This window comes from Syngnathus floridae, chromosome 17 (genome assembly GCF_059516105.1).
Source record: "Syngnathus floridae isolate MCC-2025c chromosome 17, RoL_Sflo_1.0, whole genome shotgun sequence".
NCBI lineage: Eukaryota > Metazoa > Chordata > Actinopteri > Syngnathiformes > Syngnathidae > Syngnathus > Syngnathus floridae.
Window position 1 is genome coordinate 6705352 of NC_142429.1, and position 13950 is coordinate 6719301.

The 13950-nt window shown below is 43.8% G+C and overlaps 1 protein-coding gene across 8 annotated transcripts in view; it reads left to right on the forward strand.

Moving 5' to 3' along the window:
• The window catches only part of adgrl1a (adhesion G protein-coupled receptor L1a), a 124835-nt gene that overhangs the window by 32353 nt on the left and 78532 nt on the right, over positions 1 to 13950 (forward strand). For all 8 annotated transcript variants that reach the window (XM_088357302.1, XM_088357296.1, XM_088357292.1 and 5 more), the window contains one exon: positions 11777 to 11912. The gene's annotated coding sequence lies outside the window, so the exon portion shown is untranslated. The remainder of the gene's footprint in view (positions 1 to 11776; positions 11913 to 13950) is intronic.

Sequence of the window (13950 nt, forward strand, 5' to 3'; positions counted from 1 at the left end):
TAGCATCGATATGGAAGAGAGAGCAAGGCTGAGATACTCCCTCAAAGATGCTGCAAAGCAAATGACAAGTAAATATATACGCATTTGATATGCACCAATGGGACAAAATATTATTTTTTAATTTGGCACTGCTAAACGCTCGGCTTGAATTATGCACCTTTTTGGTTGTCTTTGTTTTCAGAATTTTAACATTGACGTTGATGTCTTTTTACCTTACCGTTCTTGATAGCAATTTGCAAACTTCAGGAACACAAATGGTGCAGCAAGTTATGCCGACAGACAAACTGCTTTATCCTCTGCAAAGAACGACTGACATTTTGGCTCTACTGACAAGCTGAGACTGTCCTACACTGCCCTCAGGTGGCCAAGGATTTGGAATTTCTGACCCCGCCTCCTCATTTCTGCTCCGCCCACATTCCGAAGACTTTAAATTGACCTTATTTCTACTGATCTTACATCTGTTGGGCTTTGCTTCCAGTCTGCTGCAGCTCCATTTAAAAAAAAAAACTTTTGTTACATAAAGAATTTCTCTTTGACAGTGTCAAATGAAGATAACTAATGAGGTGGCATTAATATTCGATTCCTTCCCGATAGCTTTCATCTTATTGCAAAGTAGATTGTGCTGGTGTACCTAATAATAAGAACAAGAATCTTTGACGAGACCTCAAGATATTCTTTTGTTCCTAGATGATAGCAGGAAGTGGCTTGTACAGTGGGTGTATAACAAGGGAGGGGAGGGAGGGAGGGGGTGGGGTCAACTAAATCGCCGCCAGGGACTGTTCAATTCCCATCTCCCATCTTTTCACGCAACTTTTCTTTCAATCTCTTTTCCTCTCTCTCTCTAATTCAGTCCTCTTTCCAGTAGATCATTTACGTGTGTTTTGGTGCAATCCATTGCTGCGCCTATTCCTGCACGATCCTGAACTCTCCATCACCCCATTACGCAGCCAACATTTCTCCACGCTCGCCAACAGCCTCATGTTCTCAGCTTCCCAGAATGTGTTGTTTTATTTTCCGACACACTCCACCCCCCCCACCACCATAACCACACCCGTTCCTTTTATTCTTGTGTTGTTTTTCTCTTCTGTATTATCAATCTGTCATAGAAGGTGAGAGAAAACGAGAGTCCTTTACTCTTAAGTCACACACTCACGCACGCACACACATTTTTGCTTGCACAATGACTTGAAACATCCCCAAAAAGGCTTTCATTGGAACCAGATGTTCCCAGCATTCCGCCAGGATTCTCAGCCAGATGACAAGTCTCCAGTACCGCCGCACAGTGCACATATTTACCCGGATACACGACCATAATGAGTCTCAAGTGCAGTTTTTCCCATTTTACGATATTTTTTCCCGCCTACGATCTTGTCGCGCTCATGAATAATACAGACGATTTTTACCTTTGGCTTTTCAAAAACAACACCCCGTTCTCGGTTATGAAAAAAAGCTCAGGGTTAATAGCGTAACCATGACAACAGAAGACACACATACTTAAGTGCCACAGAAGATCTTTTGTAATGAAGCCATCCATCTATTTTCTTTGCTACTTAAACTTACTTGTTCAAGGTTGAAGCGAGCTGAAGCCGATCAGACGAGTTAATGCGTGATGCAGGCTATACCCTGATTGGTCGCCGATCAATCACAGGCTATGTGCCGTGGGCATTGTCCTTTAGTATTTGTTTAACTGTACAACAAAGAAAAATCCGCATTTTCTTGCAATTTTGTTTGGTATTTTTTGTGGGGTTTTTTTTGTGTGTGCATGTTTTTCACATTTCTTGCATATTTTGGCATTTTCGTGGGCAGGCCGCTAATGTTTTAATTTAATAATCTTTAATTTAATTTTCTTACGCTGTAATGTGATAGCGTGTTCAGAAAATCGGCACAAGTCAGCAAATTTTAAAAGAATCAATATCGGCTGATTAAATCGATTAATCGGTTGGACTTGCTTGGCATAAACGTTTTTGGGCAGATTAGCTCATTTGTCTTTAAATATTGATCTAATCAAACTTAAAATAATAATAATAATAAAATAATAAATAAAATAATAATAATCAAAACATTTTTGTCATAAATATTTTTTTCTAATAAACTGAAAAATTCCATTGTATTCATGGATTTGAGCGGAAGCAACCTAGGACAATTCTAAGGGCGCTTACTTTAATGAGCCAAAGTAAAAGAGTGCAAGGAGCGCTTCATTTTGATGGCGCAAAGTGATTCTAAGTAAAGAGTCAGTGATGACTTTGAACGTGTCATTTGCGAGGCGACAAACGCGCCTCTCAGCATTTAGATGGGCTCACAATTGCGCCGGCGCAGATCACAACCCGAGTGTTTCTCTCCTATCTGGTAATTAGTTCTCCCTCGGTCCCGGCGCAGCCATTTGATGTTATTTGGAGACGGAGTGCCATCATTCCGCCGCTCCTAAATTAAACCGTAATTGTTCCGCAGTTTCAATGAAGCGCGGCGTGCGCTCCGGCTGACAACAAACATCTGAGCCAGGCGCCCGAGCTAACGCCTGATCACACTGTTTCACGCATCTCGTGGGAATCCGCTGGAGTATTGTGCAAAAAAGTGCCATGCACTGTAATTGCGAGAGCACATGGCGCTTTTTGGATGACTTGTAAAAGACTCGCACATCTTGAAAAGTACGAGGATCTATCACCATCAACCTGGTATCAAAGTTGCTGGATTTGCGTCACATATGAACAAGAACCCATTTGGTTTCAAAATACGTACAATTGAATAATGCATCGAAAAAAAAGTCATTTAAAAAAAACAAATACGGAAAAATTCAAATCTAGTCAATTGTTCTGATCCGGTGTTCTTGCTAGGTCATTCCAATCATGCTCATCTAATCACATGCCGCAAATAAATGTCAGCTTCCAAAAGGTCAAAACAGTAATGGATGGAATATCGGCGAGAGTCATTTTCCTCGATTACACGCTAAATATTTGACTTGACTGTGGGTGTTGTTCAGCCTGTCATCTCAAGAGGATACGAAAAGGGAAAAAATAAAGAATTATAGATTGCGTTTATTGCCACGCTGGAAATATAACTGACCCTGGCACCCCCCAAAAAAAGACACTGATAAATGACCTCCCACATATTGATTGCCTCACGCAGAATAATAACAAGCAACGCCGAGGTCTTGATATTTGCTGCGCCAAGGCTTTTTTTTTTTTTTTTTTCCCCCGTTCTTTCATTTTATTTCCTATTTGTCCTCAGGTTTAGTTTTAATGGCGGCGCAAATCAAGGCTAGAAACATAACACGCTCTCCTCTCAAACCATAAATTACATTTGCACCTCCAGCTAACTTTCACTTTGCTGCTCGCTAACTTTATCCTACTCCTCATAAGTTTTCTCATCTCCACACGACCAAGCGCGCCTCACATCCCGGTCAGCGAAAGCGGTCCCAGCTGTACTTCAAAAGCTCGGCGCTAGCCAGGTAGACACATTTGCCGTGTTCTCGCAGCTTGGAGTAATATCCAAAGTGCAGGTGGGACCAAAACTAGCCAAGTGCGCTCGGGCCAAGTTTGGAGTGATGATCACTGCAGAGATTGAACAATCATATTGGGGGAGGAGGGGGCTGCGGACTTGGGGTACTTCCACTGTAATTGGTAAATTAGCGAAAGCCTATTTCCGAGCGCCAGGCCCGGCTTTGGGGGACACCCACAGCTCATTATAGACTCATATTGTGGGTAGAGGAGGAAAAAAAAAATACAGGAAATGATACAATTGCTCAGGTGAGGATGGCAATTAAGCGAGTGCTTAAGAAGAACAGGAAATGATGCCTCATAGAAGCCTAATTTACTATTTTGTCTCTTGTGTCTGCCTTTAAATCACTGCTGGTCCACGGCATTTTTTTTTTTTTTTGTCAGAAGCAAGGGGGGCAATTACTGTTGTTTACTCATTGCATGCATCTTTATATATAGCTTTTTACTGCGTGTGTCACTTCATTAGTTACACCCACACAATCTAACGAGTTCCAATACCGCAGCTGGATGGTAATTGATGCCCTCGCACGGGTAATAGAATAACATTTTGACTGCCATTTAGCAAAATATGCTGTTGTATTTTGACCACAGTGCATCATCAAAATCGAGTTACTTCCGATTTAAATGAGTTATTTTCCAATCTGGACTGGTTGCTAGCCAATTGAAACACAATGAAACAGATTTCTACTTCAGCCATTAGACTAAATTGTACTTTTTTTTTTATAATTAGAGATTTGATTAAATCATGTCGTCGTGTTACGGGAGTATTCGTTTTACGATTGTCTGCAAGGCAGTGAAGGTGTTTGGATGTGAAAGGAAAAGCAATGATTGGAGGAATAAGTCAGGGGGCGGAGCTTATGCAACCGAGCATGATGGGTAGAGTGAGCCAGCGAGCTTGAAAAAATATCGTCTTTGATCAAATGTCGACTAGACTGTCGTCACGTTATCGTTGACTGCAAAAAAAAAAAAAAATCCGCCATTAATACATTATGAATTTTTTTGAACAGCGCAGCAGGTTTGAATCCATTTTTTCCAAATGGCTCAATCCGGGCCAGTTAGCTGCACGTGTCATTAAACCCCAAATATTTGAAGCGCCTACACGGATGAGAAGCCCGCCGCTCGGCTTTCCCAGCTTTGAGCGTCGGCCCGTTGCGTTTCTCTAATATTGATTGACCGCCCGTCGACCGCACAAATTACACTGCAAATTTGGTTTCAGAAGATTTTCACCCGCTCGCTCATGAGAAATGGAAGGTAGAGAAAAAAAAAAATTCCGAAATACACAAAAGCACCGTGAGGCTCAAATGGGCACAATCAATGGAACCAAAGCCACGTTGTTGCTCTAATGCACGCCACTAATTGCCGTAATGGTGCCTCGTGCTCTTCACCTTTACTCGCAGCTCGCCGCAAGGACGCCACTGATCCTTTAGCCACCCCCCGTATCAACGCCCCCCCCTCCACACTTCTCTGCCAATTTGCCAGCAGTAAAACTAATATTGTCTTTAATCAGATGCAATTAGCCCCTCCAGTTAAGATCGCCTTCCAATTACAACTCATTAAGACTCTAATGCCATTAAGGGAAGTCACAAGGAAGCACCGCCCAGGTAGCCCACCTCCCCGCCATCAGGACAAATTTATTCCATCTTTCCCCTTCCAAAATATTCCGACATATTCTGTTTTGATCAGCATCACTCGCCGGCTACAAAAACTCGAGCTATCTGATTTTCTTCTTTTACACTCGAACAAAGACGCATTTATTGTACAGTAATTGCGGTTGTTGGAGAACAGAGCCGCCCCCCCCCCCTCCCCTCGTCCATCGCTTCTTTCGCTCGGCTGAAGAAGGACTGCGCGCATTGATCTAATCAGCTTGTTTGGAGCTTCAAATGGTATCTTTCAATGCCGCATAAGTGAAGAGCTCGCTGATTGGCATCGAGAACAATCGGTTGAAAATTGCAACGCGTCGAGTGCCGATAGGGGGAACGATAAACATTGGACGACCTGTGGCCCAACCTTGCTTCGAGCTTGGATACTATTCGCATAATCAATAGGGCTACTCCACTGACAAAACAATATCAATAAGTTTGAAGAAGGCAGATTGGATCAAGTGCTAGAGAGTGGCTGGTCGCTAAAAATAGACATCTATTCCGAATCCATAGGCGAACGTTACGGTAGATATCCTTCGGAATTTTTTTGATGATATGGAACGGTAGCACTCGGTCGGTTGATGACGGGATACCCACGGCGGCCATGTTATGTTTGTTCGGCGGCCATGTTGTGCTTGTTGTTTGTTGAAAAATGTTTTAACAAGACTCATTTGGATCAGCTCGTCTCTCTATTAAGCTCCAGAGCAGTTCCTCATTGATTCCTGCGCCTGCTGCCGTGGAGTTGTTTTTTTTTCTCTCTCCACCTCAAAACCTGAAGTGAGAGCGCGCTACCTTGAAATAAATGTGCTAAAGGCGTTCAGACATGGCACCCTTGATGGATTCAAGCGCTGTCTTTGAACGCTCGCACCCTTTTCTCCAGGCGGATGAAGAAAATCTTTGAGCTTGGAATGTTAGAAATCTGAAAACTTTCAAGTGCAGCCTCGCGCTCATAAGGCCCCGTCGAGTCAAACGGACATTTTTAAGCATGAGTCGGCGAACGATTTTCTGACGCCAATCGGCGGTGATTAACATTTGAGGGGTTTTGGTTTTTCCCCTTCCTCTTCTAATTAGCCTTTGCCGTCAATCAACAAGTGAATTCGATGGCGGCAGAAGCGGCGGTGGCGCTACTATTGGAAATAATTGAGCAAATTAACGTATTTGAGAAGTTGGCTGCGGAATGCGAGCTTAATGGTAATAAACAAAACACCCAGCCTCCGTTCTGTTCTGCCCTCCGGGATGAATCTGCTTATCTGAATAATCAGCCCGCAGACTCATCGCTGTCACATGACGCGAATGCGCCTTCTGATCCAACCAGTCGCCCGCGAGGCGCGCATCCGGACCCCCTGCAGCGCGGCCGACGTGCACCTGTGCTCCCGTCGCCGCATATCATTACGTGCGCGTGGATTCATTGCTTCATTGCATGTGATGAGAATAAAGCAGAGCTCTGCTCCATCGCTTAACGGCGACATATTATGGGAAATAGCCTTTTAAATGTCTTGCATACAAATAGTTGAGTCTGTGGACTTCCTGCCCATAAATCAGACATTACATAACAAAGTCAGATTTTGCCAGCTACCTCTTTACAAAATTGAGCTGTCACCAGAGAATATTTTTAAACTCGATTATTCGTATTTTCCGGACTATAAGGCGCACCTTTTCTCAAAAGCCGACAGTGCGCCTAATAATACGGTGCGTCTATATATGGACCAAATTCCTAAATTTAAACTGGTCCGAAGCATTGTGTCATGAAATCTATCATAAGTGGCCACCTGAAAACTATGAATCATGAATCAAAAAGACTATGGCTCATTATTATGTGATTATAAACTAATTTGTTGCATCTGAAGTTGAAATAAAAAAGATAAAATGGAGAATGATTTGATTTGGATTAAAAATCTGACATGATGCATTAATGGTGCGCCTTGTAGTCCGGTGCGCCTTATATAAGGACAAAGTTTTAAAATGGGCCATTCATTGAAGGTGCGCCTTATAGTCCGGAAAATACGGTAATCAAATAATTGTATAAAGAATTTATTTGTTGAGTTTAATTAAAAAATGTTCCACGATTACTGTTTATTCCTTATAGTAGAATATGAAATCACCCCCACAGTATATCTAAATGATCACGTTGATTATTATATTAAGTAGATCCTGTGCATGATGTACAGAAATAGTTGCGCTGGCAGGCGGGGCATGCTGGAGGTGGAGATCAGTGGTGGGCTGTTATTTATTCCACTTGCCTGAGGTGCCGCGGCTCCGCCTCCTCGCATTTGCGTTCGGCCGAGGTAATTAGAGAACGTCCATATGTGCAACAGTTTTAATGACTCGCGTAAATGTAATGTGTAAATGTGTGCTACTTGAGGCACGAACTTTATTGGGGGGCCTCCTGGTGTGTGCGCGCGCGTCTCTCTAACTAAATCAACGTAATCCGACAAAATGTTCACCCGTGGGTGGCTTTGTGCTTCACTTTCTTGCTTTTCTTCAGCTTCAAAACTGCTTCAAATCAAAATGGCTGACTGATTCCGTTTTTGCTGGGCACCCTTAAAATACATTTTCACCAGGACACATGCGCCTGACAAAATTGGCAAGATTGATGACATTTCAAGGCCTTGGAAAAGCAATTAAGTTGTCCAAAAAAAAAAAAAAAAAGGGATAAAAGTGATTCCAGTCGTGCTTTCATAGTTGTGCCCCGCCCCTCCCCTTCCAGTTCTTAAGCACTTGTGCAGCTGAAAAGATTTACCTTGTCCTCCTCTCGTCGGTCTGCAGAGTCACGCTGCCCCCCCGGAGCCTCACTCCCACCCTCTCTCATTCATTCTGTATCCCCACTTCTCCTCCCCCCTTTCCTCCCCCACCGCTCTGGCTGTGTCACCCACAGCATGGCGTTAATACACCAATTAGTACTAAAAGCAGATAATGGACTATGTTGGACCGCAGAAGTGGAAAAAAAAACAAAAACAAGACACGGAGAACGGCGTAGAGAAAAGGAGGCCGATCGAGGCGGCGACGGCGGAGGTGTCTTTATCGTGCACGTGTGGTGCGAAAACGATGTGAGCAAAGTGCATGATGGGAAGGAGCGCTTCGGCGGTCGCGGGGTTGCCGCATAAAAGCCGAGGTGTTACACCGACGCTTTGCCGGCTCCCGTTGCCGAAATCTATTTGGCTTTGTTGGACCCTTAAACTCTTTTTCAGCTGCTTCCTTCCCATTGCACTCCTGGAAATGCCATGCAGGTTGTTCTTTTTTTTTTTTTTCCCTTTTCTTCTTCTTTCTCATATCTACGCCTACAGGCCTCCTTCAACGGCGAATATAAAGGGCACGCATGAAAGCCCCCCGAAAAGACTTCCTCCAGGGATGCTGAGTGCGCACCAAAGTGTTTTCATGTTTCTCCAACAGCCAACACAAATAGGATATTGATCCTTTTATTATGAAAATATGTCTTTGGTTATGCTTTTAGAAAACATCAGCATGCCCAGCACAATGCGGGGATTCGTACAAAGGGCTGCGTTGGACAACAGACCGAGCCCCGCTGCTAATAGCTCATTTCCGCCAATCAGGAAGTACAAATAATTAAGAGATACATTTTTAATGCTAATTGAAATATATTACAATTAACACAAATTAAAATATCAGATTATAGATGTTTCAGATTCACACAGGAGTTTAAACTGAGTATTGTCATAGTTATTTCCCCCCCGAATGAAGCGAAGCTAAACAAAGCTAGCTAAACATATTGCTAGTGACTATTTTTAGCATGGAGTTTACGTGTGCCAATAACAGCCACCATTTCCACGAGTATTCTCGAAATCTGTGATAATTTCTGTAAACAGTTTGAGAATTTGTAACTCCAGAAAGCCTCTAACGAGCACAACATATCTGCCGTTTTGTGCTACAGGAGATAATTTTCCAATCATTGCTAAATAAGAAAGCTGTCTGCTGGTAGAAATAGAAGGCGCTTGCAAACAGGCTAAAGGTGTCGTGTAAACAGCCATGCTGCTTTAACGTGAACCCTGACTCGGAGAAATTGACATTCACCAAACATGAGGTGGGACAAATTAAAAAATGGCAGCCGGCCTTAATATACTTTAAAAGACAAAACCAACCGACGCTCGGCTAAAGAAGATGGAAGACGAGCGAATGAGAATAATTAGTTTTAACAAAGACGAGATTGCGCGATAAAACCGCCACAATGAAAAACAACGGTGACTTTCTTATCTTTAGATTTGCTTTCATTTTGCCTGCGCCGCTTGTATATTTTTTTTCTTTATCAAGTGACATCTGCACGAAAGCAGCAAAACCTATTATGATGTGACAATCGGAGGCCATTTTGAATGCGACTGTGATTCAGGGCCGCGTCTATCAATGCCAAAGCCCGTTTGTACAAGGAGTCGCGAAATATAATATCCTCTACAATATTAATATTGGAGAGTCGCCATAATAGTTGTGTGCTTACTGTAGATGACAATCGGAATGTTGTGGATGGATAGATGATGATATTTGAAGCCGCTGACCTTTGCTTTGCAAAAGGTTTTGTTAGCAGGTTTAAAAATGTCAACAATCAATTTATTTCGGGGATCGATCCGGATCGTCTCCCCTTCAGCAAAAGACTTTTCAGAACTATAAAGAAACGTAGCTTAATTTGACCAATTTTTTTTTTCCAATTTGCCGATGAGAGTCGAGTCGCATTCGATTAAACGGTGACTTCATTGTATATCTGTGTGTATGTATTTACAGCATGTATAGAATTGTTTATCTGTGTTTTGGGTTAAAACGACATGATTCAAAAAATTTTTTTAAATAAATAAAAAAAAAATAGGGCGTGACTGGATGACAGAAAGGAGGAGCAACGCGCTCAACTGTGCGTAAGCGAGTCACGACTGGTAGCAGTCACGTTCCCCGCCGCCGCCGACATCTGTCACTTAGACTTGTTACGCCTCGCAAGGAATACAAACATCTTCAGCACCAAATGTGTCCTACATGATATTGTATAGATTTACTGTCAGCTGCCTGAATGCTGGCAATCTGGTTTTCTGCTCCGTCGGCAGAGAATAGACACCGAGCAAGGATTGCAATTGTGTACTATTTAATCGTGGCGACGGAACAATAGTGTTGGCATTGTGTCGTCACTGTTGTTGTTGCTAAGAGACCGGAGGGTGGGATGTACAACCGACTGTGGGTACACACTGGAAATGTGTTCACGTTTTGCTTGGGAGTGGGCCACCGGTCCGCGGGGGCTTACCCTGGAGTCTCGTCTGATCTCACACACAAGTGCTCTCGTGCTCTCTCTCTCTCACACATACACACACATCATTTATTGTTCAAGTATTTCTCATGTGTGTGCTGCAGAGTACATTGTTGCCCGTGAAGGTCAGTTGAGAGGATTGGAGATACACAGACTCAAGACGTATCAAGTCCAATCCGGTTATTTCAGCGTTCCGTTCGCAGTCCTAATAGAACCCGACAAATAAAAAATAAAAAACGCCGACGATACTTCAATTGGATAAATCCATTTGGCAGCGTAACCTATCTTGTGTTGTGCTGTTTATCCCAACCTATGAGCTTGGCAAGGTTATTGTCGTTTAATTCAGTCCTTTGCTGTCGTCCCCTCTGCGTGTAAACGTAGTGGCAGTTGTAATGTATGACCCCGCGTTAAAGTGCTGAGTAAGAGCAAGAGAGCGCATGCGGCAGCTTTTGCATGCACGCAAACACGCGCAAGGGGCCGCTGAGTAGCTTCCCTCGTCACCCGCTGACTCACAAGCGCGCCCGTTTGCCACCCACCAAAACAGCTCAGCGAAAGGACTCTGGACTTTTTGGTTCACCTGCAGACATCAAGTGCCGAGATAAATTCGCAGACAGTGGGATTTGAATAGGAGTTTTTTTTTTGCACATTTATTTTACTAAAACTATTTTATAAAAACGCTTCTATTAAGTCAATCCTGCACAATGCACATGAACAGTTTGACAGGCGGAAGTGTCACATACGTTTTCCTTTTTTGGACATTGGGGGGCGTTTCACAACTGGAAATGAAACGACGAGAAGGCGCCACCAGCTGCTTCGACTGTCAGCCCGACGAAGAAGTGCACTGGTGCAAAAGGAGCTTGAGAATTTCTATTTTTTTTTCTTTACTGCAAGTGTGTATGTGTGAGGCAGCTTGTGTGTGTCAGCTGTCTGTTGACTAACCGCGGGGGGGAAAAGAATCCCGCGAGTGTGTGCGTCAGTGCGCAGCGTTTCGGCGCATGCGAGAGCGAGAGAGAGCGCACACGCTGCGTTCTTCCTTCCCCTCCTGCTCGCTTTGCCTCTTCATCGCCTCTCATTTGAGGCTGCGAGCGGTCGAGGAGACCGCACACACGCTCCGGAATCAAGGACATTTCAACCCAAAGAAAAAACTAGACTTATTTTTGCGTTGTTGCGTATGACGCTAACTTGCGTGCCCACTGCGCGTCCTTCCCGAAGCGGGACGATGCGGTCGTTGTTTATTTCTGATGCCCGCACGGGCGCGTTTTTATCAGTGAGGAGCCAAACCTCCCATCCCTAAACTACCTATTTTTGACTTTTTACCTTTTTTTTTTTGGGGTGGAGGGGGCAATTTTGTTTTGCCTTTAAGACATCAGGCCGTTCATTTTTCATTCGTATGCATCCGCACGAAGGTGGCATCCAGAGAGGAGGAGAGAGCAAGGAAGAAGCTGCAAGAAAGTGAGGCGGGACGCCAGAATGAATGAATGAACGAACGAATGAATGAGCCACACTGAGCTTCCCCAGCAAGAGCACATTGCACGACCACAGGTAGGACGCTTTTCATTCTTGTGATTTTTTTCACGTGACGTATGTGCATCGACTTCTCCGACTGGGCTTGTGTTACGTATATACATTATTAATATAGATGGACTCCGATATGCGTCCCTGCAAAAGCTGGGCTTTCTTTTAATGCAGCCAACAAGGACAAGCGTGCACAGAATATTTCACCTTAGTTCCCCCCTCTCCACCCCCCCCCCCCCCCCCACACACACGCACACTCCCTAGAAGTGTTTTTGAATTTACAGTGCAGAGCCACAAAGTGAACTACTCTCAACATCCCGTACAGAGTACACCATTAATCCTCCACCTTGTCAAATCATGACCTGTGGGCCGTTTGCCCTCAGCAGGAGGAGGAGGAGGAGAGATGGAAAAGGGAGAGAGAGGGAGAAAGAGAAGGGCCACAAGAGTCCTTGACAAACGTCCCCATGGCAAATTGAGTTGTACTTTAATTTCCCTTTTAACTTTGGCAAAGTAGTCTAAAAATGGAGGTGAGGTTGACAAATGTCTTGTTTGGCTGCAGAATAAGCCTGGAAAAAAAAGACCCCCCCCCCCACCCCACACACACACCAGCTCCTTCTTCTTCCGCGCAGTAATTAAACATTTCATCTCGGGGTTCACATGGTGAAGCTATGCTGATCTAATTCCCCTGCATAATAAAATATGTAATAAAAATAAGAAGGAAAAAAAGAGAGGCACGGGCGGCCCACGGAAGAAATTAAACCTTTTGTCTTGGTGTTGTTGTGATAAAATTGAAGCGGTAGGTAGGTAGGAAAACAAAAAGAGAGCAAGCCAGGCATGTTATTTCCTTTTACTCATTTCACCAGGATACATTGTGTCGGTTCTGACAATTGCCGTGTCTATTCCAAGGTGGGAGGCGGGGGGGGGCTGTTAAATGAAATTCAAATTCTTCAGGTGCTAAAAGAGAAGAAGAGAAAAAAAATAGCAATATTGGAGCTGTCTGATGGCGTTATCTGGCCGTTCAAGAAGCCAGACTCGGAATTGGTTTACTGCCAAACCCGCCCTCCCTAGGAAGACAGAGGGATTTATTCCCCCCCCCCCCCCCCCCCTCTCTCCTTGCCTCCCCACCTTCTTGTCTGTGCGTCACATCACTATCAGAAAAATTATTCTCGCCTCTCACTGGCTGAATAATATTCATACATTAGCATGGCATTAATGGCCGTCAGACTTTTAATAAGTCACTGGCCGTAATTAGATTTATTGCCGTTCACAATCGAAACACTGCCCCGGTCCGATTGGCCGACTCTGTTGCCAGAGGATGGAGGAAATATAGACGGCCTATATCATTTTTTTTTTTGCTCGTATGCTAAATTCATTTGCCGCCTTTGCGCTCACGCGCGGGTGAGCGAGCAGCCGTGCAAAAGGCAGATGTGCGCACACACATTTCTACATTTTTAATTTAGACGCATACATAAATGGAGGTGAAATGTCCCAAAAGTGAATCCTCTTGTTTCCTTCCACGTCTTTTAATATGCATGCGCTCCCCCTACAGCTCTTTTAACAAGGCTTCCTCGATGAATATGTTAATGGGAAATCATCAGAAAGACAGCCACTAATATGAATTTCAGAAATTGACCCACGACACTGAATTTCCTTCATGTCCTCAGGACAGCTACGTTATTTTTTTTTTTTGTCCCCCTCCACGAGTGATGCAAGGCTTCTAAAATCCAGGTCAGGCTTAAAATTCTGAAAAGAAGAATCACCATTTATTGGAGGCACACAAAAAAACAACCAAAAAAAAAGCTTTCTAGTCAGACTTTTGTCAGTGCGCTTTCACGGACGCATTGAAAAAGTTGTTTTTCAAGTCACGTTGGCCTTTGAGCTCAGCGAACAGTTTTAATTAAAAACATAATAATGTCTTGCGGCGATGCAACAATTCCACAAATATGCCGTCCATCTGGGCAGCGTTTTGATTTTCAAATCTCACAGTCTGACTCACAAAACTGTCACTTATGACATAAAATTTTCATCAGTACTCTTTGTGCCTTCTAAAAACACTGCCGTGTTT